General features: G+C 41.5%; 1 protein-coding gene across 11 annotated transcripts in view; it reads left to right on the top strand.

The window, feature by feature from the left end:
* Positions 1-27726, top strand: part of ZMIZ1 (zinc finger MIZ-type containing 1) — a 518414-nt gene that overhangs the window by 207855 nt on the left and 282833 nt on the right. Inside the window, exon 1 of one of the 11 annotated variants that reach the window (XM_019497111.2) lies at positions 25700-25771. The exons of the other annotated variants lie outside the window; for them this stretch is intronic. The gene's annotated coding sequence lies outside the window, so the exon portion shown is untranslated. Of the gene's footprint in view, positions 1-25699; positions 25772-27726 lie in introns of those variants that run through there. 11 annotated transcript variants of the gene reach the window in all.

Raw genomic sequence — 27726 nt, forward strand, 5'->3', positions numbered from 1 at the left:
AACATTTTTTTGGACTTCAGTAAAAATGTTTACAGTTTTTAGTTAAGGGAAATTTAGAAGCAAAATATTGGTTTTGATATGAAAACCTGAAATATTGCAACATTATGAACTTTTGTTGTTTTTTCTGGCTGAAACTAGTCACTGAATCATAGATCATTTTGGTTGACTCAAAACTGCATATTTCAGCTAATAAGCTGTTTCTAAAGATAAATTTTACTTAGCTGTACTAGAAATAGTGGTTAAAGGGAGATGGACAAAGTGGTCATAAAATTCATTTACGTGTTCTGAACAAGCACAATAAATATCTTTACCTGTTTCAGTCAGGAGGTTGAAATGGCTCTGTTTGTTCTGGTGGCTGGTATCAAATTTCTAGTGCAGATAAGAGTTTAAGGAGTGTGTCTGTGTGTTGTGTCTGTGCCTGTTTCTTGATTATGGAAGAAAAGTCTGAGTTGCATGGATTGTTAAGGTCAGAAGGCACAAGCATGATTAATTTAGTCTCACCTTTTGCATAATTCAGGTTATAGAACTTGTTCAGTAATTTTTGCACCAAACTAATGTTATTAATGTTGTAAAATGAGAAATCACTGGATGCAGTGATTAAAACTAAAATCCACAAAATAAGGGGAGTGAGAATATACAAAAGCCAACGCAAAGTTATATTTCGGTGATTAAACTGATCCCTGAATAGTGTTCAACCTGCCCCCCTCCCAATTGCCTTTCATAATTACGCTGTAAATGTAATTAAATATGAAGGTTGTGCAAGCAAGATACTAATTGGTTTACTAATAAACTATAGACACCCCACTTCAGATTTCCCATGACCATCAGGTCAGAGCCCTTGATTCAACATTTCTCTACATTGAACTGGGAAGCATGAGTGCTTGTTTAAACTGACCTGACTTGTTTAAACCTGGCTGTCCTGCAGGATCAAAGTGCCAATTTTCTGGTTAAGGCACTTAAAAAATCTTGGCACAGTATCTTTCTGAGTGACTGGGAAAAATCACTTGTTTTTACCCTATTTGTGCCCCTTCGTCTTCTAGAAAGGGAATAATACTACTTGCTTCCCCCTACCTATCCTTGTCTTTCTAAATTTTAAGCTCTTGGGGGTACTTTCTCAAAGGTTTGCATAGCATGCAGTGCAAATTTATTTGGACATGAATTACTGATCGTAATCTGTGTCCTGTGCAGATGGGATCGACCCACATTTTAGTGCTAATACTGGTGTTAAATTATGATTGCTTTGCCTGTCTAGACAGTCCAGTTACCGACCACCTTATTTCTCCTGAAATGTTTGTTCTTCAGAGTATTTGTACAAGCTGTAAGTGTAATTTTCAATAACCAGAGTGTGGGCACAAACCTACAAAAGACGAAAAGAAGTTTAGTTAGTGGCTGGCTTGGTGGAAGGAGAGTGAATATTTTTTGAATGAATTGCATGTGTGGAGGAGTGCCAGCCAACAAGTCTGGAAAGTAAAGTCATCTGTCAACAGAGCAGGTACAGCGGGGTTAATATTAGTTTCCCTTTACTATCTTGGCTATGCAACCTGGTACTATTTTGGATAGACCACTTCTACATGTCTGTTTACCCTGCAGGAAAGTTCCGAGGACCAAGTTACAGCACGGTTGTTTCCTGATCCAGGATAATTATCATTAAAATGCATAGTACCTATGTATCCTATCTGTGATCTTATCTATATTATGTAATTAGGTTAAATGTTCAGTTGTATCTACGATCTGGCCTTGTAACCCAGACTAGCTGCAAGATGGTTCAGCTATAAAGCTACAAATCTTAACTTTCCTAAGTAGCTCCCGGCAGGATTTGGTTGTGTTGTGGTGGAGACACCTCATCATTAGCAGCAGTCTCTCAATACAAGGGTGGCAGTCTTCTATTAAATAGGGAAGTCATTGAGCCTGTTGATGACTGAGGCAGCTGAGCAGAGATCTGCATGTTCGCCTACAGATGTAGCAAATAGTTCTGAAAGAAATGTGTAGATTCTGGTGATGTTAGGTCGCAGGTCTTCCCTTTTTCTCTCAGCTATCCTCCTCCATAGTGAGGCAAGTTTGCTCAAAATGATTGATGCCTTGTCATACATCGTGGCACCACTGGGGACAATTCAGTGCTCAAGTCTCCCAGATATAGATGTTAATGCCATGTTTCTTCAGATTCACCTCCAAGGTGTCCTTGAATCTCTTTTGTTTCTCACCTCTAGAGTGGTGACCATCATTGAGCAGGGAGCATAGGACACCTTGGTAATTTGCCTCTTTGCTGAGACTGCCATGGAAGAATGCTAGTATGATGATGTCTGTTAGGACACAAATGAACCGAGGCCAGGAATCATTCAGTGGACCTCTAAGTGGCTATGGTCAGAATATTATATATGAGTTTGATGTCATAGGTGTCATGACCCAAAGGTCTGATTTTTTTTGTGTGTGCTTCGGCACTAAGAATTATCCCCGTGGGTTTGCAACTTCATTGCATGGAGCAGTTCTGCTGCGCAGAGAACCCGCATGCAAAGGAGTGTTCCCGCCACTTTGCAGCAGTCTTTGCAGGGTGCATTTCCTTTGCAACACAGAAATGCATGGTGCAAAGATTTCCCACTCGTCGTATGCAAATTTGTGCCCCGCAATTGGCTAGTGCTAAATTATTCACACGTGGCGGCTAGTGATTGGCCTGCTAGCCGTATAAGAGGCTTGAGCAGTTTCCGCCGAAGCCGAAGAGGACTCCGCATCCATCTCGTGGGGACTCTGGGTGTGCGCGGCAGGGTAATAGAAACCCTGTGTGTCGCTCAGAGGGGTTTGGCGGCCTGATCCACTGCCCACCTCTTCCCGTCTTCGAACGGAGCCTACTATAAGACGTAACGACGAGTTTAATGCGCGCTTGTCCTGGACATCCGGAGTTTGTCTGCGTGGAGCCTAGCAAGCTCCTCGTGATTGTTCGTGTTCTGTCTGCGTGGAGCCTTGCAACCTCCACGTGTGTTCGTGTTTTCTGTTGTAACCGTAACTCAAGCAAGTTCTCAGCCTACACCACGACCATCTCGGTGTAAGTAAAATAATCTTAAAATCAACCGTTACGTGTCTGTGCCTAATTCTAGCTCGGCGACCTCCCTCTCCAACCCGGCCTGCCCGGGCTGCTGGCCACAGCCCGCGTGCAGAGCGACGAAAGCGACCCGGGGTCAGACCCGGCGCGCACAATAGGAAAACAGAGGTGTATTTAGTAGCCATGTTGGTCTGAGACAAAAAGAAATGCAAAACTCTAGAAGTCTTGATTCAGAGATTATACCTTTTATTAAACCAACTAAGAAACTGCAAAAAAAATGTGTTCTTTTCTACAAGCTTTGGGGCACATGTGCCCTTCCTCAGGCTCAGGGAAAATTAAACATGGTAAAAAGCTCCCATTGGTAGAAAATAAACTTCATTTTGCACAGAGAAAGCTGAAGGTAGAAGTCTGTGCCTCTCGGTCCATGAAAGTGTCTTTGTGAGTTGGTCTTTGATCTACAGATAAAGCAGACCTCCTTGCCTGGTGGTGTCAGACAGCAGAAAGGCAGGGAGGTGTAAAAATCTTTCTTGTTGTTCAGCAATGAAGTTTAATTTCAAAATTGACTAAAATTCAGCATCTTCCGTTTCAGGGATGTATTTGGTAGCTGTGTTGGTCTGACAGAAAGTGAATAAGGAACAGAAGTGTTTCCATATATGAAAACAAATTGACTGTTTGCCAAACATTTTGCTATTCATAAAATCCAGCAACTCCATGAATTCTGCATGTTATAGATTTTAATGCCAGGAGGACCCGTAGATCCATTCCAAGTTCTCCAAATTTAGGAGTCTAAATTGAGCCCCTGTGTGTAAGCAAATACAACTCTGTTAAAAATTTGTGGAGCCACACTTACTAATTTGGCAATAAGCAGATGTAATAAACATAATTTTAAACCTATTTGCTTCCTTACTTTGAGTTCAAGCCTTTGAATTTCTTCTGTAGCTACTCTTATGGGTTGATTTTCATCAAAGTTTCATATAGACATCTTTTTCAATTTTGAGAAGATAATGCAAACTTGTGCAAAACCTCCCTCTCGCTGAAATCAGTGAATAGCAAGACCTGATTGCTTTCCAGGCATTTGCAATTTTAGAAGGTTAACTGAAGGGTAAAGGGACAGATCAGCTATTGGCTTCAATAACTTTATTGGGGGGAAGTATGGGCACAAGGATATCTGCATTGTAACTGATACAGTGTAATTGTTGACAGGGTTTGGATCCTGATCTTCTCCATAAGTGCAAATACATTAACTATGTGCAAGGTTCTAGGAAAATCCTTTTCACTTTGCAGGATAGAAGTAGCACACACATCCCTACTGCTCCCCCATATTTGTGCACAATATTCTACAAGCAAACTTCCATTCACAACATTAAGAAGCTTTTTGGAAACTTTAAAAAGTTATTGATACATTTTACATGATTCTCAGTGTCTTGGTTTTGTTTGGAAAAAGAAAGAGAAATACCACAGAAAAGGATATTCTTGAAGGCTAAGGACAGACATTACACATAAATTAGTTTAAGTGATCAGAAACTAGTTTAAAACCTGTAACAGAACAGATATTCAGTGCACATAAACCAGTTTGAAAATGGCTGAAATCAGTTTGAGATAAACCTGGTTGAATGTAGTATCAGACGTAATTGATTTGGCTCAAACCAGTTTATGCAATGTCTGTCCCACACCCCTTGCTGGTTTAAGATAAATCAGACTCCCCCAGCATCCTAGCATGCTCTCTCGGCTGGGTGGGGCTCTCTGCTTCCTGGCTGCAGCTCTGCTCCCTGGCACCCTCGTCCCTGCTCCCTGGCTACAGCTCCAGCAGAGACTGCAGGCATCTGACTGGCTGCAGCTCCCACCCTCCCCTCTAAGCAGGGATTCCACCGTCCCCTCTGCCTTACACAGACACACAGCATTGGCTAGCAGACCACGTGCTGGCTACGGTCCATGCTGTGGCAGACGGGACAAAGACAGAATCAACAGGTAGCTGGTAATGTCCCTCTGTTGTTTTCTTAATGGGGTGATAAACACTGAATTATAGGTGATAAACACTGTGTTATCAATTCTCTGCTGGGATGGTCAGAAGTGGGGGACCTTTCCCTAACCAGAGTGTCCTGCTGGGGCCTAGCCATGCCCCCCTCAGTTTAGCAGTGTGGAGAGGTGGAGGGCTGCTCTAGTGCCCCCCAACTTCTAGCCTGCATTTTTTCAGTCCAGAGGAGATGTCTTTACACTTACAAACTGGTTTAGCCTAGCCAGGTTAAACTAAAGTGCAAAGATTGAATCATTTCAGGCTTAGACTTTTTGAATGTCTGTCCCTAGGGAAGTGTTTCAGACCATTTGGGAGCTAAGAAGGACTTGAAGTCTCTCGCGTGTTTTAGACCAAAAAGATTTGGTTAAGTATGTCAACCTCCAGATGCCAACCCAGTCCTCTGAGTGTTTTGAGTTTTTCCCAACTGTTGTGGCTAAAAAAGCAGGTGCACATTTTGGGTTTAAATAATGGCAAACTTGCTGCAGTATGTAAAATGCACGAAGGGTGTTGGGGATGAGAAACCTATCATCGTCTCTGTCTTAGGCTTTTATTTTTAAGTATTTCCTCTAGTGCTGTTATAGATGTCTCCACTAATACTAACACAAGTGCTGTATCAGAGACTGTAGTGGGATTTTTTTAAAGAAAAGCTCAGTGCAGACATAGGGTGTGGGGAAGTCAGGTACATTTAAATACAGGATACAAGTACCAACAACATCTTGCGCTCTGTTAGTTGAGAGTCTATTCTTTTAATGTTTAACCCCATTACCACCTTAAAATCATAAAAAGAACATGGCTATGCTCTGTGTTTAAAAATTCTTTGTGTTTGACCTAAATTCTGGTTGTTCTCATTTGTGTTGTACCAACTGGTCAGAGTTCATTGAACATCCAGGTCTTGAACATCCCAGGAGATTTGCACATACAGCTCTCACTGAAACCACATAACTGCTGGGATGAACCCAGGTCCTAGTCTTATTTTAACCTAGAACAAAACCCCTAATTTGCTGCTGGCGAGTAGATTGGATAGTACAGGGATGGCTATTATTTTTTTTCTCTCGTTTCTTTCTCTCTCTACCTCTCTTTCTCTCTCTCCCTCTCTATATGTAGAGGGAAGTGTGTGTGTGTGTGTGTGTGTGTGTGTGTGCATGCGCACATAGAAACATAAAAGCCATATTGATTATTTGATTATGTAATTCCAGTTTTATGAGGATTTTCTGTTTTTTATTACAGGAACATTTAGATTAACACTATCCTTATCTGTGTCATTAATATTGGTAGCCAAAATAGGATTTCTGGGAGGAAATTTGGATTTTTAATTTAATTTTAGCCTGAATTGGACCAAAACCAAGTTTCGCATGAACTAGAAATTCAGAGATTTTTTTTTTTTAAAGCTGACACATGGTATTTCCTAAATTAAATGATATACCTGGAATCTTTAGTTTCTCAGATAAATTTTCTGTACGCGCTGTGAAACTGAAGAGAATGCTAGCCAATTTCACTGTCTAGGCTACCAGGATCTGAGGCTCTGGGACATCCCTGTCACCTGGAGCCATGGACCCACAGAGCTTGTCTCAGGATTCTTAGGTTCTGAGTTTCATCCCTGTAACATGGCAGCACTGAGGGCCTTGGCTAGGTTTGTGGTTCTTAGAGCTTCTGTGCCTCTCTGCAGTGGAATTGGGAACTAAGCCCTGATTAGAGCCAGAGCTTTTGGGCTCATAGCTCCAAAAAAGAGCACTGGTAGTCATAACTGTTCCAGAGCAATCTACCTGCAATCCTGAGGGTTTTTCCTGGGAAACTTGCCTTGGTTTCAGTCAAAGTTCATTGAACCCAAGATATTATAGATGAAAAATTCCAGGTACAATATACTGGCATTTTTTTGGAAAAACTTTTTTCCAGCCAGCTCAAGTTGTCTTGGAGTAGAGTTGTACCCATGATGGCCCAGGAAATATACTAGAAGCAAGGGCTTTTTTGGTGATATTTTTTACTGGACCAGGTGTGAAGAATGATAGTTTGTGCCCAAAAAACTTGTCTAATATCTCTCCCAACTATACAGGTGATCTAATACAAAATCAGAAAAAACAAAACACCTTGTTTAAACCAGCTTGAGTCATGCCACCTTTGAGCCACTAAGAAACATCTGCTTAGTGTGATGTGACATGATTGTTTCTTTCATAGTGCTCTGCTTGAAGTTATGTGCAAGTCTTTCAGGTCCCAATGGATATGAGGGGACAATTGAACTCCAAGGAAACTCCCATGGCATGACACTTTTCTTGCAAGTTTTAGCAGGCTTTTGGTAAGCTTGTTTGCTTTACTGGGATTTAGCCATTTTTTCATGTCTCACCGACCATTTTGTTCTCCCCAGAACAAATTTGCTGACTTGCATTCACTTCAAAGTGTTGAGTTGTATTATGTTTCCATGAATCCCATCTTTTAGTTATGATGCACTCATTTGGGAAACAAAATAAAATACATATAAAAGCTTAGAAGATTTGGTGTTTTTCTCAACTGTGTATTAGCATGGGTACCATTTTAAAGCAGAGAATAAGCTGCAATTTTGAAAAGTGGTGGCAGATAACACTCAGTGATAAAAATACCTTTTAGGTTTTTGGTTTTGTGTATTAGCAATGGTTATGAATAAGGGAACAATTCTCATATCTTTATACTAAATAAAAATCAGTGTGCTCTGATTTCTGGGGGGGTTTTTAAATTTACTTTGCACATTTAAAGAGCATTGACTATAAACTATGAGTTACTGTTAAGTAATTAGCATATTTGGAGGTGTAAAGGAGGCTTACCTATAAGTTTTGAGGTGGTGGAAAGGTTCCCAGATTAGGCTCCAGTTCAGAAAAGTACTCAACAACTTTAAGCATGAGAGTAACCTTGGCATTAGTCAACAAAGCACTTAGTATGGGACTTTCATAGGAATTAAGTAGAGGCTTAAAGTTCAGTGTGGATGCTTTAGTGCCATGTTGAATCACAGCTTTACTGTTAAGGAAATGTTGCAAATGTGAATACACCCGGACCCAGGTGTGTATAGGGATCTGCAAAACTTCTGGTGCAACAAGATATTTGTACTCCTGCAGCTGATGGGCCCGCTGGACAGAGGGCAAATAGCAGAGGGACACTGGGGCTAGGGACAGAAGTTATACATAAACCAGTTTAAGTGATCAGAAACTGGTTTAAACCTGTAACAGAACGGAAGTTCAGTGCACATAAACCAGTTTTAAAATGGCTGAAACTAGTTTAAGATAAAGGTTGGATGTAGTATCAGACTTAACTGATTTGGGTCAAATCATTTTATGGAACTTCTGTCCCAGACCTCTTTCTGGTTCAAGTTAAATCACAATCCCCTGGCATGCTTTGTAGCCCTGAGCTGGGCTGTGCTGTCTGCTTGAGCAGAGCAGGGTTAGTGCCACCCCTCTGCTCTCTAGCTGGGGGTGGGTAGGAAACCCAGATGGGGACACAGTCTGGTATGTCTGCCTGGGGTGGAGCATCCCCTGCCAGAGTTTACCTCACTGTAATGGAGGGGGCTGGGACATGGGACAGCAGGCTCAGGTGGAGGGGGATTAACCCTCCCTCTCTCCCACCAGCATGGGACCCCAGCTGGCCTGCCCAGCTTTTCCCCCTTGCTTTTCCATCGCCACCACGTGGTACTTGCTGTGCTACTACCTGGTGTCCCCCGGGCTGCCAGGCACCCTGCTCACTCTTCTTCTACCCACCAGCAGTGGTGGTGCAGCACAGCTCTGTGTACCAGGCACCATGCGCTACTCCTTTGACTTCCACACCACCATTTGCCTGCCTGGTGGCCAACTGCAGATTGGTGGTACCTACCAGTATGGCTAGGGCAGCCCCTCTGATGGCAGCAGCAGGGAAGTTATAGGGGAAGCTGTCCCATGTCTGGTGCCCAGTATACAGGGCATGTTGTACCACCACTGCCAGTGGATAGGGGAAGAGGAAGCAGGGCGTGCCCAGCACGGCACCTGGCAGCCTGGGGGACACCAGGTAGTAGTACATCTAGTACCGTGCGGTGAGCACAGCCAGCTCCTCCTCACTGCCAGGGGAGCCCTTGACCTTATCTGCCTTGGAACCTGTGAAAGAGCCTAGCGCCTTGCCTGGCTCGGCCTCCCACATTGCACCACCCAGCTTCTTGGCACCCTTGTCTGGCTCCAGGCGCTACTGGGGTAAGCCCGCACCTTGCATGCTACTTCAGGAGCTGGGCCCAGCCTGGGCACCACTCTCCGGAGTGTAGAAGGGGCCGCCTGGCAGGAGTTGCTTCTTCATCTATGTGCCTGGCTTGGCTTGGCTCTGCCGTGCCCTGGGCTAGCTTGGACCCACACTTGGGCCCCTTTCCCACCCCCACCAGCCTGGGTCCCTCTGCTTGGCAGGGCTCACATCCAGGATGAAGCCACCACTGCCTTGATTGTTCTGTGCTCTGCTCTGTACGTGTCCCCACCTGGGCTTGGGACCAGTTTCGTGTCCCTCCCCCTACCTGATCTGGCATTTGCTGCTGGGCTGCCCCAAGCGAAATCCCTACCCAGTGGCTGGGAAAGTGCAGCAGGATAGCCCCCTGGCTGGGAGGAGGAGTCTGGGGGTCCTGGGCTGTGCTGAACTACAGTCCTGTGCCAGTGGGAGAGGGGAGGCAGGGAGTTTAATCCCTCTTCCCCCCAACTCTACTTTGCCTGAGGTGCTGCCTGGGCTCCAGGCTGGCTGTGCCCCCTGCAGCTCAGGGACAAGCCTGGCAAGGGCTGTTTTGAACTGCAAAGATTGAATTAAATTCAGGCTCAGGCTTTTTGACTGTACTTAGCCCAGAAGGGAAAGCGTCAGACCATATGTTACTGGGTGAAGGGATCCAGTTTCAGTCATTGCTTTTGGAGACACCTGCCGCTCCCAGAAAGATGTTTTACTTGCTTACCTGTTTTCTCTTACAGGCTGCAGCCAGAAAAAGATGTAGTGCATATTAAAAGGCATCCACTCAAATGTGGGGGGGGAGGAGGGGAAGTGGGAGAGGGAATAGAGGAAGGGAACATAGTGGGGTGGCAGTAGAGAGCGATGGCATCTCCCTTTTCCCCCTTTCCGCCACATCTCCATAGGAATGAGCAAAGGGATTTAGGGGAAAAACAGAATAAACAGAGGAGCCAGCAGGGGAAGCAGTATGATGTGTAGGTATTTTGGGTAGGATGGGAGTATCTTTTAAGCTGTGCAGGAAACTGTTTTCAATCTGTGCTTGAGCCCTGTTTGTTTTTCTCTCACTCTTTAACAATTGTGTTTGTGTAGGGTCCACTCTTGCAATGACTTAAATGTGCTGGAATGGATAAAGTCAAGAATGTATTTGAATCTTTGCAGGATCATCATACTAGGTTACAAGTTCCTTGGGGCAGTGTTTGATTGAGGCCTTTCAGTGGTACTATAATAAAAACAATAAGCAGATTTAAAGGTGTTTCATAGAGTTTCAGAAGGCCACAGGGAAGGGACGGAAAAAGGCCTTGAGACCTCAGGCGTGGTCCTGATCATTCCCCTTTGTTATTTTGTAGTAAGCTCTTTAGTGGGCAAATGATATTTTATTAAAGCAAACCACTTTTCCAGCGTTATCTCAGATTCCTTGTTCTAGTGCTCTGCACTTTTTGCACCCACTAACACACTTCTTTAAACACCAGTCAATCTAAATGTTTAGCTCCCTTCCTTAAGGAAAAGAACCATAAGTGTTTTCAACTGAAAGAGCTGCAATTTGTGGCACTTTTCTATGTGCTTTTTAATCACCTTGGGTAGCATCCCAGGGGTGCCACTTTACCATTGCAACCAGCTAGCGACTTAAGCTTAAATAGGATTTTAATGAAGATCCTGGTGAGGAGGTAGTAAAACATCCAGTAAGGGCACTAAAACCTACCTTTGTCACTTTTAGCAGCTGTGCTGCTAGGACTCTTTTCAAAGGCTACTTTATGCTGTGGAGAAACATAACTCAGAAGGGTTTTTGAAGCCCTTGTTTCCTCACCATTTTCTTTCAGATCAAGCTGAGGCTTCTTTTTGTTCTACAGCTCGTCCAAAAAAGCCAACCGGAGAACAGTTACAGATGCTATCCATTAAGATCAGCTTCCTCCCTGAAGCTACTCAGATGAGGCATCCCTTACCCTCCTCCTCCTGACCTCCAAGACTGATTACCTTCTGCTAACCCTCCTCCAAATTGGGTTCTTCTCTAAAGAAGATGGTACAGAGTGGAAGAGGGAACGGAAAATGCATAGAGTGGAGGCTGCTGGGGGAGACAGACCCTCTGTGCTTGGTTATAGATAAATTTCTCTAGACGCTCTGCAGAGCCTTAGATCTTTGCAAGCCACTCTGAAAGTGCCTTTGTTCCTGTGCAGCTCACTTGCAAAGCTGGCATGTGGAATTGTGTTTTATTCAAAATGAACTGAAAGACAGTATGTACCTTAGAATTAGAAATATGATGGGCTGTCAGCCCTTTCCCCAAATTCTATCAGATCTGTACAGTTCTTAATAAATGAAGAGACAGCTTATTAACCAGATGGTAACACCAGAGCCTCATTCTGTCGTAAAGTTTTAAATCATGTTGTTTTAACAGGTATGCAATTTATCTCCACCTCTTCTTTAGGAATGGGAAATGAGTAGGAAAAAGTAGATTGTCTTTGATTGAGGGTAATATTAATAAGAATTTCAGCTATGTCAAAAGATAAAGGGACTTGTATCTTACAGAAATACTGCCAGGAACAAAAAAATTAAATGCTTTTGTTGCCAAGGTTTAAGAGAACACTTAAAGTATTAAGGGAAAGGTTAAGCTATTTTTTTCCATGCTCCCTGGTAAGCAAGTGTCATGTGTAGCAGCAAAGATATATTCTCAATTTAATTTTTAAAGTTAAATGACCTTAATCAAAGTAGAATTTATTAGGCCGGATCTGACTGCCATTTCTGTCAAATCTTTACCCTTCACCTGCATATAAATCTGGCTTTGGTAAAGAATGTACTCTGCCATGTGTATTCCACTCCTGACACCAGTTTTTCCAATACATGCATTAGAAAGCTTACTTTTTAATGTTTAAAACTGTCCCCATTCATTTTATGTTATCCATTATGTGTTTCCCAACTAATGGGAGTACCTTTTGAGTGATGGGTATAATATGACAGACCTGTGTGCCACACAGATGAGGCATCCTCTTGTGGAATTTTTCATTGCTAGGTGATTCAGTACGTAGTTGGAATCCACTTGGAGTAAATCAGTAATAAACAAATATTGCTCTTTTCTGTTGAGTCCTGGGGTCTTTTTAAAACAATCTATTGTTTCTGATTCCATCCATAGTGAGCAGCTGTCAAACATCACAGAAACTACTGTTGTGAGTGTTCTCTGTTTATGTCCTTGAAGAGGTCAAAGTTTGATCTGACATACACAAGAACTTCCAGTGACTTGTCAGCCCTGTAGCTAATTCCTTTACAATAGCTGATTAATGCAGAACAATACATTGTATTTATCAACAGAGTCTCAATGCACTTTCCAAACAGTCAGGCTAAAATTCTCTGAGCTGGACAATAGGTGTGCTGATTGTACCTTTTCTGGTTTCTGTGCCTTTTCCGTTCATGAATTGGCAAACCAAAAGGGAAAATGAAATTAAGCCCCCTAACAAGAGGCTCCTCTTTCTTTGTGGGAGAGGTTGGACTTCTTGTGTAAAATGTGTCCTGTTTTACACCCAACGGCTCCTGGAGAAGGCTAGCACTACTAGGAGAGAGAATCATTTGCAGTCTAGTCCTTTCCTGTTGAGTGTGCACCACTTTAACCTGTATTCTGGAGAGGTCCTCTCTGGTATAGTCCCTTCTTTCACTAATGTGCCCACTTGCCTGACCTTGAAGCACAGTTATGTATGTTACATTATATAACTATTGAGTGAAAATTCCAGTCTGATATAAATTGAAGAGACAACATTGTTTTGCATTATATGAAGCTACAACAAGGTTAAGATTATATCCATTTGCATAGGTTATTATTGAGCTATCTTAATGTCATTTCCATCTACAGTATTGTAAATTACTGTCATCTCTGTTTGGGTGCACAGGCTAAATTGAATCTAACATTTCTAATACTTTTTGGTTGGTATTAACACAGTTATATATACCAAATTTTGCCTGGCCTTTCTACTTCTGGTGATTTGTCCCTATATCCATACTTTGAATAGGAATATATTTTGCCTCTGAAATAACTGAATCACTGCCTACCTATTAGTGATAATCCAGGTAGTTTATTGAGAAATGCCAGCAGTTATAATTATCATCTCCTTTCCAGTGTTAATAGTACCAGTCAGGATGAGGACACAAATAGCTAAAATGCTGTAGGAGGAATCAGAGGTTTGTCAGGCATTAGTAGGCCCCAGCAAAATTATTATGGTGCTTATTGCAGAGCTCATAGAAGGGAATGCGTGTCTCTTGAACTAGAAATTTACCCATATCACTGTTATTTTTCTCTTAAGTGATTACATTTCCATTGGCCTCATGATTATATTTAGGTTAATCTCAATAAACATATTCATACACCGTGGGCACATCTACATATGATGCTACGTCATCATAGCAACTCACTATGGCGACATAGTGTCCACGGGCAAAACTGTGATGCTGCAGCTACGCTGCCATAGCGTGCGATCCCTCAGTATAGTACATTGCTGCAGCAATACAGCAGCTAAAAATAACTATGCATTGCGTGCACGGTGCAGTACAGGCTGTTAGTGTGCCATTTTTGGGAGCTTCCGTTTATCGGTGTAGGGGCACGTGTAGATGCTCCCGCTTATGGCTTCCATATTACCTCTGACTTTCTTTTGGGTATACATTTAACTTTATATCTAGCCAGGCATTTCCTTTTAACTGGACAAATTGCTATTCCATAATATATTGTCCCACTCTGAAGTTCATTTGAACCCTAACCAGTCCCCAGTGACTGGTGTACCAAGCTTGTATCAATATATGTAGATATCCAGTATCTGAGTTGGCACAGGGAAACAGGAAAGCTGCATATTTGGACGCAGTGCCTTACTTAAAATTTGACTTGATTTTCTTTGTAGTAGGCTGCTCAGTATGTGTTAGTTTCTCTAAAGTTTGCCTGCTGGAAAAATCACTAGAAGTGACCACAGTAAAACAATAGCAAACTAAATCTATTGATGTTTTTTTAAAGGCAGCTGTCTCTCTTTGCAGTTGCTGGCAAAGCAGTTGAATGATAAGCAGCCTCCTTGTGGGCTGGAAATCACAACTATTGGGAATCTTTGGATGCTGATACAAACATTGTTGCTGATCAGAGCAAAAATGTTCAAATGGAGTAGGAACTAGAATGGGTAGAGATAATCAAGTGACTCGGAAATCTGTTGATTTCATATGCACCTTAGTGCCATTTTCAGCAGAAGTATATTATACATGCCTTATATTGAGCTCTTTTAGTTGTCTGACAGCACATAACGCAAAGATTATACTCCTACAAGTAGATGGTGTGGCCTGAGCAAAACTTTCTGTGTCCTCAGAAAAGGCTGGACAAAGATGTAAATTATTCCACAGCTTTTCTTCAGATCAATCTTATATTTAACACAATCTCACCCTAAACACAGTCATATATTTTGTTTAAATTACATTTTTAGGAGATCATCTGTTTAGGTGCTATTCTCTTCATAGTAATTAACTCAATGTGGGAATGAAATTTCTCCAGCATCTTATTGGAAATCTTTAATATGAAAAGCAAGATCATTATTATAATAAGTATTCTCTCACATGTTTTCCCTGCGGTGTATCCTGGCTAAATGTTCTATTATATGAATGAGGTTTTTTAAAAAAAAGATATTTCTACTCTATTTAGAAATCTTTGTTCCTTACCATTTTCCAATTCAGATAGGGCATTTGCTTGTTAGAAAAAAGCAAAGAACACATGAGATCTTATCATAGAATCATAGAAAAATAGGGTTGGAAGGGACCTCAGGAGGTCATCTAGTCCAACCCCCTTCTCAAAGTGGGACCTTCCTCAACTAGACCATTCCAGCCAAAGCTTTGTTGAGCTGGGCCTTAAAAACCTCCATGGATGAAGATTCCACCACCTCTCTAGGTAAACTGTTCCCGTGCTTCACCACCCTCCTAGAGAGAGAGTTTTTCCTAATATCTGACCTAAACCTTTCTTGCTGCAACTTGAGATTTTTGCTCATTGTTCATTGCTCATCTGTCATGACTGAAAACAGTCTAGCTCCATCCTCTTTGGGAACCACTCTTCAGGTAGTTAAAGGCTGCCATTAAATCCCCCACCCCCCTCAGTTTTGTCTTCTGCATACTAAATAAGCCCAGTTCACTCATCCTCTCCTCAGAAGTCATGTGCTCCAGCCCCCTAACCACTTTTGCTGCCTTCTGCTGGACTCTCTTTAACTTGTCCACATCCTCTCTATAGTGGGGGTGGGGGCAAAATTGGATACAGTACTCTAGATGTGACTTCACCAGTGCAGAATACAGGGGAATAATTACTTCCCTTGATCTTCTGGCAATGCTCTTACTAATGCAGCCCAGTATGCTGTTAGCCGCCTTTGCAACAAGGGCATGCTGTTGACTCAAATCTATTTTATTGTCCATTGTAACCTCCAGGTCCTTTTTTGCAGAGCTGCTGCTTAGCTAGTTGGTCCCAAGCCTGTAGTGGTGCCTGGGATTCTTCTGTCTTAAGTTTAGGATTTTGCACTTGTCCCTGCTGAGCCTTATTAGCTTTTTTTGGCCCAATCTTCCAATTTATCTAGGTCACTCTGAATCCTAGTCCTACCCTCCAGCGTATCTACTACACCCCTCAGCTTGGTTTCTTTGGTGAACTTGCTTAGGATACAATCTACGTCGTCTTCCAGATTGTTAATGAAGTGTCAAGTTTTTTTCTTTCTGAGGTTGTCTGTGATTTGTCTACATTACAAGCACATACAGATGTATATATCATCATATATCATTGTTTGTTTATATTCCAGCAATGCTTAGCAGCCCCAGTCAGGGACAGGGACAGGCCATTGTACTGTGTATGGTATGTGACAAAAACAGGATCCCTTTTTCCAAGGAATTTTCAGTCTAAGTGAAGTCAACAGGTGAGGGAGCACAAGGAAGCAATGAGGCTATAGTCCCCATTATAAGTCTTAGCCCAGGAAATGCCTACATGTCAAACGTACCCTACGTGATAATGTGGGTTGGGATGCAGAAACGCTGGCAGAACTAATTTATGGGTAGATGGGCATATTCTGTGCTTGTAATTAAGTTTCTGTCGTTTTATTGTGAGTTCTTTATTACATATTTCTAAACAATGTTATTTAAAAGAGTAACATACAACTAGTTAAACTAAATTAAGAGTCAATATAAGTATATTTTCAAGTAGTAAATAGATTGGAAAATGGAGATGGCAAAAATTGGGAATATTTTCCATTTCTATCTGAAATTGAATTATTTAATTTTTTTAAGTGACCAAGTTTATTATTCAATATTATCAAATACAATGGGTATTTGTCATTAGTCAGTAAGAATACCTAATGCTTGAATAGCTTGTGAAGAGAGTGTGCATGCAGACTATATTGATATAAAAATTCTTTGGATAGAAAGGAGGAAAAGTAATTTGGATTGTCAGGTTCCCAGAATTGTGTATCTAACAAATGCTATTCTAAATGAAATTGGTATTGGCTTTTCAGCCTCCTGAATGACTCCTTTTAATATTTTGACTTTCACTACAATCAGTTATTAATCAATGTTTACAGACGTGCAACAGACTACAATATTGAGACTTTTTAAATGGATCAGATGGTCTTTGATTTGCTAAAACATGTGATAGGAATTGTCTCTAAGCAAATCATATTTCAACAGTTCCAAATTTTAGCAGGTGAAGTAATTTCCATCCTGTTAGGGGCCCTAACTGCCAGCCCAGCCAGAACTAATTGCCTAGTTGGCCAAACCTGCCTGAGGTTCTACTGGGCAGCCCCACCCCAGCTGAAGAACTAAATTGGCTAGTGTTAGGGCCTCCTGATTGACTGCTGGAGAAAACAGCCTCCTCATTTAAATCCACCTGTGGCAGGAGACTGAAGGCCAGCTAACAGTTCTTTCTGAAGGTTGCTGTGGTGTAATCCATCCCCGAGTCCTGGGCTTCTGGTTTCCTGACTTATGACCCTGCTCAGCTCTGCTTCTCAACTCTGTTTGGGTTGGACAATTTGGTCTCTGATCTTTAGAACCCAATTTGACCTTTAGCTTGGACTCTGCTCCTGGAATTCCCCCTCAGTTTGGGTACCTTGGACTTCACCTGTGGCTCCTGCCCTCCCCTGATGGCATAACCCTGGGGAACGCAAAATATGGGGGGACCTGCTCAGTTTCCCACTCGCTCTGGGAACCAGGTAGGGAAGGGGTGGGGGCGGAAGTTTTAGCTGGGTATGGGGAGGGGGTTTGGTCTGGGGCTGATGGCAGCGTGGAGCCTGCAGCCAGGGGAGTGGTGGCACCATGAAGCTCAGGTGTGCAGGGTGTTGGCGTGAGGGAGGATGGGGGAGTGTGGGGATCCCCCCACATATTTCCTATGGCATGCAGCCCCACCAGTGGCACCAGCAGCATCACTAGGCAGGGGCGCTTGGGGTGCTTATGCCCAGCATAGACACTGGCACCTGGGAGCACATGGCTCTGGCTGGCACTGCACATCATGGCGAGGAGTGGAACCCCCGCTGAGCTGCAGCTATTGCCATCGTTGCCCACCACACACGGGCAGCCCCTGCACTCACACACCACTGCACCACACACTGTGTAGGTCCTGGGGCTCACCTCCACTTCCAGTGGAGTCCTGGGATCTATGTGGCAGGGAGCAGTGAAGACCGCCAGCTCCAGTGCATGGAGCTTCCCTCCAGTGGCGCATGAGCGTGGAAGCTGTCTGTGTGTGGTGGGGAGCGCCGGCAATAGAGGCAGCCTGGCAGAGGGTGCACTCCTTGCCATGATGTGCAGGGTTGGCTGGAGCTGCGTTCTGCCAGGCACCAGAGCCAGGCACAAGCACCCTGAGTGCTCCCGTCTGCTGCTGCTGCCACCACTTGCAGGGCTGTGCACCACGGGGGGAGTGTGTGGTGGGGATCCCCATATCCTCCTTCCCTCACACCACACAAATGCCACACAAACACACCCTGCCCCCACAACCCCTCCACTTATACATACTCCAACATACCCTATTGCTTCCACACACACAGCCACACCACCTCATAAAGCCCCCCCCCACACACACCTCCCCACACAATATTTGAGGCTAAGACTTCATTTTTTAGTTATTATGCAATCACCTCTATATATACTATGCAAACACAAATCATGACAAAAATATTTTTTGTAATATAGTAGATGTTTGACTTTTAGTGTATGATTTGGTTTTTTTCTGGTTCTAACATGGCAACCTCCCCTCCCAAAAGGAGTATTTCTGGAGGGCAAGGGGAAAGATGTCTGGTAGCAAAGGTCAGGGGTTGGGGTGGGACTTCTTGTCCCATAATGGTGACCAGGAAGTGGGGCAGCTGTCAAGGTGTGGAGCTACCCATGTGGCCCTTGAAAGCTCACCAAGCTTCATTAAGCAGGCCTCCACCTGAAATAATTGCCCGCCCCTGGTATAACCACTAGACAAGACTGCCTGTGACACAATCCTTACCCATCCTCTTGGTATACTAGAAGCAGTGATTGAAAACCAACATATAAACAGGGTTGTTGTCCCTTGCTTAAATAATGAAACATTGCCATATCCCAATGTTTAAATGCTGCAAATGACATTTCTATAGGAGTGTAAGAGAACCTTTCAATTCATATAATCTCATTATTAGGTGGGAAAGGTGATCTGTTAAAAAGAATTGTGTTAAATGGGTATATTATCTGTGCACCAAATAGATGACTTATCTTAATTGAAATGTATTTTGACCACTGTTTTTGAAAGTGTTTTACAAAGAACTTTTTTCCCCTCAGAAATACTGGGCGAGTCAATTTTCTACTGTGGATATAGTCCCTAATGGTTATTACTGTTGTATACCTCTTGACAAATTAATATAATTTTATCTGTAACTTATGCATAGAAATTACTGACTTTTGCCACTCTGCACATGGATTCCCTGAACATCCTTCCTGTGTGCATGGCCCCCACTCCCTTAGAATATTTGGTATAGATCAGGGGGAAAAAAAAAAGCTAATATAAACTGAGGAAAAAATCCCATAACACTTTCCTTTGTGAACATATTAAAATAAAAAAAAAATTTGTGTTGTGGAATGATTTAATTTTAGGTAATTTATGAGTAGTTTCACAGCAAAAATAAAATTCTGAAGTTAGATATTTCAGGTCAAATAGTGTGTGCCTACATACAGGGCTTTGTCTGTGGATCTCAAGTCCTTTACAACATTTCTGTAAGAGGTTTCAAAGAAGATAAAATTTGACACAGAACAATTATGGTGCGTGCCTAAGGGCATGAGTAAATCAGTGGCATAAACAGGTATAGATTGTAAGAGTCTTGACACAAAGTCCCATGAGTGCAGCACTAACAAACACTGCTTCCCATAATTTTACTTTTTAAAAATCAAACAAAAAACACTTTAAAATTACTGTGTGATAGTTTCTGTGCAACTCCTTTAGGTCTTAGTAAATGAATGAGATAGAGATAACAGATAGAAGCAATGCAATAAGAATGCCCTCTAGGAAGAATAATGCAGCATCCTGTGATCAGCAGCGAGGATAGAGATGAAGCCTAATGCCTATTGCTGGTGAGATTTTAGCAGACTCATTATGTTTTGAAACAGGAATTTTCTGCAGTGTACACTCAGACTCCCCACATGTGCATTTATCTTGGTATGCAGAATATTTCAGGCAGACAGGGGTTTTTTGTCCTGCTGCCCTGAATGATTAAAAAGTATCACCACCATTTAGGCAATTTTAAACATTCAGATTTTTCAACAACCCTTATTTTCTGTTGAATATTTTAAATATGCATCACTTCTGCACATACCAACCTATTTTAAAGTGATGGTCTGTAAAAAGAAAACCATTCTAGTCTTCCACATGGTAAAGGTCTCTCTACTACAAGTAAAGTAAAGAATTATATATGAAGATCACAAAACCAAGGATTCATTATGATTCTCATCAGCAGAAAGGATTTGCTTTCAAGCACAGGTATTTACATTTATATTACACAGGGGATACAAGTATCATTTTTTTTTCTCAGAGGGATAAAAAATGTATAATGTCATTCTTAATTAAGTTTTAGCCTAAACGTAAATCTTGCATTAATGAAAGCTTCTCTATTAGTAGTGAACAATTCAGTGAACAATACATTAAATGTTACATTTATTAAATAAAATCAATTTTTTTTTATTTAGACTAGGTTTTAATCCTGTAACTCACGAATGTCATAGTAACCTCATTTCCCAGGATGGAGCCTTTTATATGCTCTGTGTGCGTATGCATGTCTGTCAGATATATAACATGTTAACTTTGGAAGAATAGAAACAATAGTGGCAATACAAGTTTTCTATAAACTTCTTACCAAACATATTCATTTCTGACATCAAGGTTATCACCTTTGCATAAAGATGTTGGCTTATGTACTTGAAGTTTGCTCTGTAGGAACTAACATAGTCACAGTGGATGGTCACTACCACTTACATAAACCAGCCCTGCTTCAGGCCAGGGATATTAGAATGTCAAAGTTCCATTATAGGAATCTTAGTTCTTGGGGTCACCTAGTCCCTCAAAAGAAAGTGGTCTGTTATGAGAGTATCATTTAAATCAGTGCTGTTTACAGGGATATACTGGATCATAGAGCCACTGTACACATGCAGATACAGACCCGATGGGATCTGCTGTGTGTTTCACAGAGCAGATCCTGCCATGCATCTCCTGCCATGCCACGCGTACATGGCAGAAGACATGAGCGTAGGATCATGAATCAGAACTTATCATGCCTTATTGTTGGTGCCGGGGAGCCCAATCCCAGACTCCCCGTGTACCAGCAAGGATGTCCCAGCCATTGGGAGCTCCTGGCCACAGGGCTCCCAGCCAGTGGGGCTGACACAGGCTCCCAGTTGCAGGGGAATCACAATGGGGAAACCACAACTGACATGCTAATCCAGCTGCAAGGGTACTCCATGCACCTTTGTGGCTGGCAGACTATAGCTGATGCACTGTTTAGCTATGAGGTATATAAAGCCCCCCCACAGCTGCAAGACCACAACAGATGCGGTGTGCATGGGGCACCCCTGTGACTGGGAGCCCTGTGAGTTGATGGGGCTCCCAGCTATAGGGATGCATCCTCCCACAGCTGGGAGCAGGGTCATCTGGGATCTCCCAGGTTCAGGGGTACACATGGGCCACCCAAACTGGGAGCTCTGATCAGCAGATGGCTCTCAGCTGTAGGGGCCCCTGGCCACGCATTCAGTTAATGGCATGGTAGGAAGCAGCTACAAAGCTATTTCATGTAATTTGTAGAATACCTTTGTAGCTTATTTCTTTTTTTTATCATGCCATTAATTAATTGAATGTGTGGCAGGGTGACCACTTAAGACATGATTAAATGGTTAATCACACCTTAAATGTAAGATCTGCTGGGAGCCGGTGATGCATCTGCAGGGTGGGGCTGTCTCGCTGGGGGTGGGCAGGTAAGGGACCTAAAGATAGTGGAGTCAGGGTGGGGGTGAGGAGTAGGAAGAGCACAGTCCCAGGGCTGAGGTGAGCAGCTGGCTTTCTCAGCCCCAGGGCTGTATTCTGAACGTATATGGATGTTGGTTAGATTAGGCTAAACCATTCCCGGCGCTAATTTAGTTCACCTTCTTAGGATGGTTTAGGCTGCTTATAAATTACTGGTAAGGTCTAAACTTTATTACAAATTGGAAACATGTCTCCAACCAAATTAGTGGATAGCTGAGTTGTAACTAGATGAATATGGTTGTGTTTCCTGAAGACAATATTTTTGTAAGTTTCTTGCTGGAGATCATTAAAATGCTACTGTTCCAACAATTCATGCCTCCAGTATGAGAGAGTCTGCCTTCACTTGGCTAGGGAAACAGATTATCATGAAAAAGAATTTAGTCAACTAGTTAAGTGTTTGTGTGTAAAAATACATTTTAAGCAACTATTTCTAGTTCTGATGTACCCATTTCTTCAGGTGTCTTTACTTCATCTACAGGATGCCAATAATATGACACGATTTAGGGGATTAATTGAAAAATTAAAAGAATTGGAACTTCAAGACAATTCTTAAATTTTTCAATTTAATTAAAATGCTGAGACACAAAACTTCTGAGAGAGACTTTTTTGGATGAGCAGTAATAATTTAATATAATGAGAGGCTGATAGAATACGTTTTAATAGGAAGGATAATTCAATCTCGTTGCTCATTTTTTTTTTTTTACTTTTTGTCACATTCATGAAGTGTAAAGCATTTGACTTTTATACACTCCAGTGAAATTAATACTGGTGTCATGTTGTTGCCTAACTGTAGAGAAGTCAACTAAATTCTTCAGATAGTAAAGGATAGTTCATCCATTGTTTTTAATGTTAAATTGTCAGCCTACATGTATTATTTTGACTGTACAATCTGAAAGGTTTAGCTCTCCAGTCAGAACTGGGTCAGTATCAAGATCCTGTTTCTGAAACACTGAAATAAACTGAGTCAAATTGTACTCTGATCCAAATTCTAATTCAAGTTTATTTTATTAAGCAATTAATTTGCCACCTTGCCACTTTTTGTTTATAAATACCTGAAAAATAAAAATGAATCTCCATTATTTTTCTGCCTGTCTCTGGTCATTATATGGAAGGAAATACGTACTCTTCATCAACTCAAGTATGACTATATACTTGTTGTTTTAATTTTAGCAAACTCTTCTGATGGATTCCAGTTATGCTAGAAAAGATAAATAGTGCAACAGTTAGAGAAACATATAGCCTTCCATTGAATTAGTCTTTTGTAACGTAAGTAAATTATCCAGAAAGCATTCATGCACAACTCTTTGATAATACAGGTGTTTAAATGGTAATAGCTATTGGAATTGGAATGGGAGTGAAACAATAAAGTCATTAGGGTGTTACAACATGAAATTAAACTATCGCTATTACTGAGCAATATTATTATCCTAAAGTCTGCAACTCTACACACAGAGCAATGAAAACAATGTAATACCCCTCTAACAGGAGTTTACATTGGGATTTAGTTTAGCCATGTTGTTTGCTAGTGCAGTAATAGCTCTATTACACAGCATTTCTTAGCAGATGCTGTATAAGAAGAGTAATTTAGGAACTACTGGACTTTTAGTTCAGTTAATTTTGTCCCTTAAAATTCAATATGTTGCTGAAAATTTGTACTATTATCTGTTAAGGTGAGGGAAAATCTAGAGTGTTAAGAACTTTGGTATGTCTAAAGAATAAATTATTTTACTAGATTATAAGCAGGCATGCATAACCTGTCAATCTCAGTATTAACATATTTTAATTATAATTAACATTTTTAAAGCTTCCTTTTGATTTGTTCAGTAATTGCAAACTACCAGAAGCATATATGTGTATCTTATGAAAAAACTACTTATGTGCTTTTTTCTCAAAACAGTTTATACATCAGGGAGTCAGTTTTGTTCTGAACTAGGATCCAGTAGTGACACCCCCTCTGCCCATGTGAAAGTGCATGTACATCTGCTAGCAAGTTTGGGTATGCAGCAATCTGAATGACTCTCAGTTGGTTTACAGATGACTTAAAAACAAAAAATCCAAATTGAAGCTGATGGTTGAAGAAATCATATTTATTTTTGTATTAGAACATTGCATCCAGAACGCTGAAATACAGAACCTTATATTTTCATTGTTCATATTAAATCAAGCATGGTAAGTTAGCAGAAATGTAGCACTTCTTTGTTAAATATAATGTTAAATTATCATTCCAAACTAAATCAGTGCTCCATTATTCTAGCTGCTGTACATGCACATATGGTGAAAGGAAAATTTAATTAAAAGCAATATAAATAAGGCAAAATAGTTTAGTTCTTTTATAGTCCAAGATGTTTGCAATAGGACTGTGCGAAGCTTTGGGTAGTGATTCGATTCGGAGGAGATTCAGCCCAATTCGGTGGCTGAATCTCTGAATCCAGATCGAATCAGGGGACCAAATCAAAGGTCTGAATCAATTCAGAGCTCTCCAAATGTTTGGAAAAAATTCAGAGAGTGTTGATGATTCGGGCAGTTCCTGGTGGCTGCAGCAGGGAGCTACAGCCACTCTGATCTGGTAAATAATAGGGGTGGGGGAGGGGGGGGCTGAGGGACGGGGGAGGGGCCATGGGGGGACCCCTGCCAGCCCCCCTGACCGCCCTGGCTCCCCCAACCCCCCTATGACTGCCCCCCCCTGCCCCAGCTTGGTACTTTAAAGAAAAGCCCCAGTGCTTACCAGGTGCTGCCAGGCAGGGGGAGTGATCCCTGCTGCCTCCCACTGCCCCACGCTGCATGGGGGGCTCTGCCACGAGCCCCCCGACCCCCCCTTGGTCCCTCAGCCTCCCCATGAGTGCTCCGCCCAGGCCAGCTCCAGGCCTTTAAGAAAAAACAGAGAAAAGCCCTGGAACTCAGCACTCCTGCAGTGGCCTTGGCTTTGGGGGCTCATGCAGAGCCCTCCACTTGACGTGGGGCAGCAGGGATCGCACTCCCCCGCCCCTCCCCCCCCCTGCCTGGGGGGTGGGCCTGGCCTGGCTGATTCGGACATTCGGAAATTTGGCTGCTGCGAATTTGGCTGAATCAAATCAGGACAGTGATTCAAATCACTGAATCAAATCACTGTCCCCCGAATCAGCTGAATCTGAATCCAAAGCGAATAGTAGCTGCTTTGCACAGGCCTAGTTTGCAACACGAATAAGGAAACTGGGGAGCAGATTCTCAGCTGACTTAATTTTTCATTGCTGTATTGACTTCTGGGGATGTGTGACAAATTTTACCAGGTGATAATCTATTCCTTTTGTTTATTAAAAATACACTGTTTGCAGCCAGTGTATTTTTCTATATTTTAAATATCAGTAAATGATCCACTGAAACTTAAGGAGTAAGGTGGGGTGATGGGAGTTATTGTTTGACTCATTGATTTACTAACATATTTAGGCACGTGACTAAAATTCAAGTCAGTTATTCCACTTATTTTAGGGGAAATACCCACATGCTTGACATTTGGGCCATATAGAACATACGTACATGTTTAGCACCTTGTAGAATCGCTGCCTGAATGCATGTAGACTTTCTTACAATTTTTCTTACTATTTTTTTTCATATCCATTTTGTTTCCAATCAGTATTAAAGCTGCAAACATTTTTCATTCAAAGAATGAATCCTTTATTGAGTAGTTTGCCTGCCCTGAATAATGTTAGTATGGGTTGTTTTCAGAGCTAGTTTGTCAAGTTACCTTGAAAGTTTATCTCTGGAATCTAGAAAGCCACATTCAACCTAATTTCTTACGTAGCTATAATTATTTTTAAGGTTTGAACATACATCTTCATATGGAAACTAAAATAAAAAAACTGGTTATTTAGATGTTACGAGTGATGAGTACAGGTAGTGTTTCTTTTAGGAACTATTACATTACTTGTACGTAACTGTAGCTATTGCATTTAAATCTATATTTTCAATGGGCTATTTCTGTGATATGGGGGTTTGTCTTATTTTTATCCAGATGGTTATAGCCTTGAATCTTAACTGCCAGGAGAAAAAGGACTACATTTCAAGGTGTGAAGTGACAAAGCATGTAAGTTCAAATACACCAAGTTTGTCTTGATTTATGTTGCTGTCTTCCTTGCATAAGTGGTGCCTGTTTCTTGGTATTCTGACAATAACTGACATCACTAAAGTAGTCACCTTTTAGAATAAGGAATGTTTGTTTGAAATTGAGAGAAGAGGAAAAAATGATCATAAAAAAAATAAATATATATATAAAAACATGGACCGAATCATCCTTTAAAATTCACTCTTTGTCTGTACTTGGAGCTCAGTCAGGTTTTGTGACTTTGTTCCTTTGATCTAGACACAAAAAGTTATAAAGCGGGGGAGAGATGGGAGGGAAAGGAACTAGAAAAGGCATGCCAGCTAGTGCAGCTGCAGGTTTTAAGCTTTGTAAGGGCTGAAGCAAGGCTGTAGGCTGTCAGCACAAATGAGGAGCCAGGAAAGATCTGACAGACATAAACATGACTGCTTTCTTCAGCTGTAGAACTGCAAAGGAGCAGGCACAGATCTTGACATGCATCTTCCTTTTCCTTCTATGGGGTTACAAAATGTGTAGCTAGTCGCTAGGTTTCCAGCCTATCAAAGCCAGCTCCCTTGAAGAATATAGAAATATTTGTTGGCTCTGTCAATGTAAATCTTGTATTTGGGAGCTAAATGGAAATGACATATATTTTAATGCAAAAACAATTGTGTGTGAGGAATGTTTTTTGTTTTTGCTTTTGTTTTCAGAAATGCAAGCTAGTAGCAATAGTCATTGTTGACCTTCCAAAGTTTGAGACTATTGTAGTGTTTCTCTGAATGTCTGTAGTGTCGCAGTTCACTTGTATAAACTGGCTTTAAAAATATCTGTTAGCTTTACAGTATTCGTTACTCTGGGAAATATTGCAGAATGGCACTCAAAGCAAAAAAAAATCCTATTTATTAATAGGAATTTAATAAACAGGAACCAGGACTACATATTAAGTCAACATTTTTCACGGTAATAAGGAACGAAACAAAACTAGAAGGTAGAAAAACAACAGTCCTTTGCCCTCATTCCCGTTTACATAAATCCACTTTATTTTCTTATTAAAACAAAAATATCATGAATAAGATTACTAAAAGGAATAAAAACCTTCCTGACACCAATACTGCCACTGTAGAGTGAAATAAGAGGGGGTTTACTTGATTAAGTGTAGAACTTGTAAATTGGAAACATGATGTTTCCTGTTTGAAGAATTGTAAAATATTGGGCTTCAGCTGAGCTTGGAAAACTGGCTATCCCTTCAGGAAGCGTTTGCTCCCTACTGCTGTGCAAAAACAATGGAAAAGTGAAACCTTTTCAAGTCACTGTTTCCACTGCAAATAGAAGAAAAACTCATAATGTCTCCTTTCCATTTTCTACTTTGTTGTTGTTATTGCTGGGGATCTCAAAGCCCCTATTTATTTTCCTGCCTGAATTCCACAAGGCAATTAGACAAACATAAAAGCTAGAAAAAGGTTTCATTTTGTGGGGGTCTATGACTCATGGATCAGCAGACAAAAATATTTTTTCTATATCATTTTTTGCAGGAAATAATCTGTGTTTGCAAAGATTCTTTTGAAAATGTCCTGTTCAACAATAGACTGCAAGTAATATATAACAGTACATCCTGTGCAAACCATAAACAACTGACCTTTCCTGGCATTTGTTGCCTTTCGTCGGAAAAGCCCCACTTGCTCCCTTTCTCAGGGCACACTCTTCAGTTTACACTCACTATTAACAAAATTAAACTAGCAACTAGAGTTTATGGCACGTGTATGAAATATGCATCATATATGTAGTCAAAGAAATGTCTGCATCTTCACTGATTTTATATCTTTCATGGATAAACGCACATTGTGTCATGCAAAGATTTAAGCCCATCAGGGTCCCGTGTTATCAGTAATTTTAGCTTGCTATAGTTTTCTCTAAAAATGTAGCTGTATTTCCTATACCACATAATATGACCTTTTTACTGT

The sequence above is a fragment of the Alligator mississippiensis genome, chromosome 6 (assembly GCF_030867095.1).
Source record: "Alligator mississippiensis isolate rAllMis1 chromosome 6, rAllMis1, whole genome shotgun sequence".
NCBI lineage: Eukaryota > Metazoa > Chordata > Crocodylia > Alligatoridae > Alligator > Alligator mississippiensis.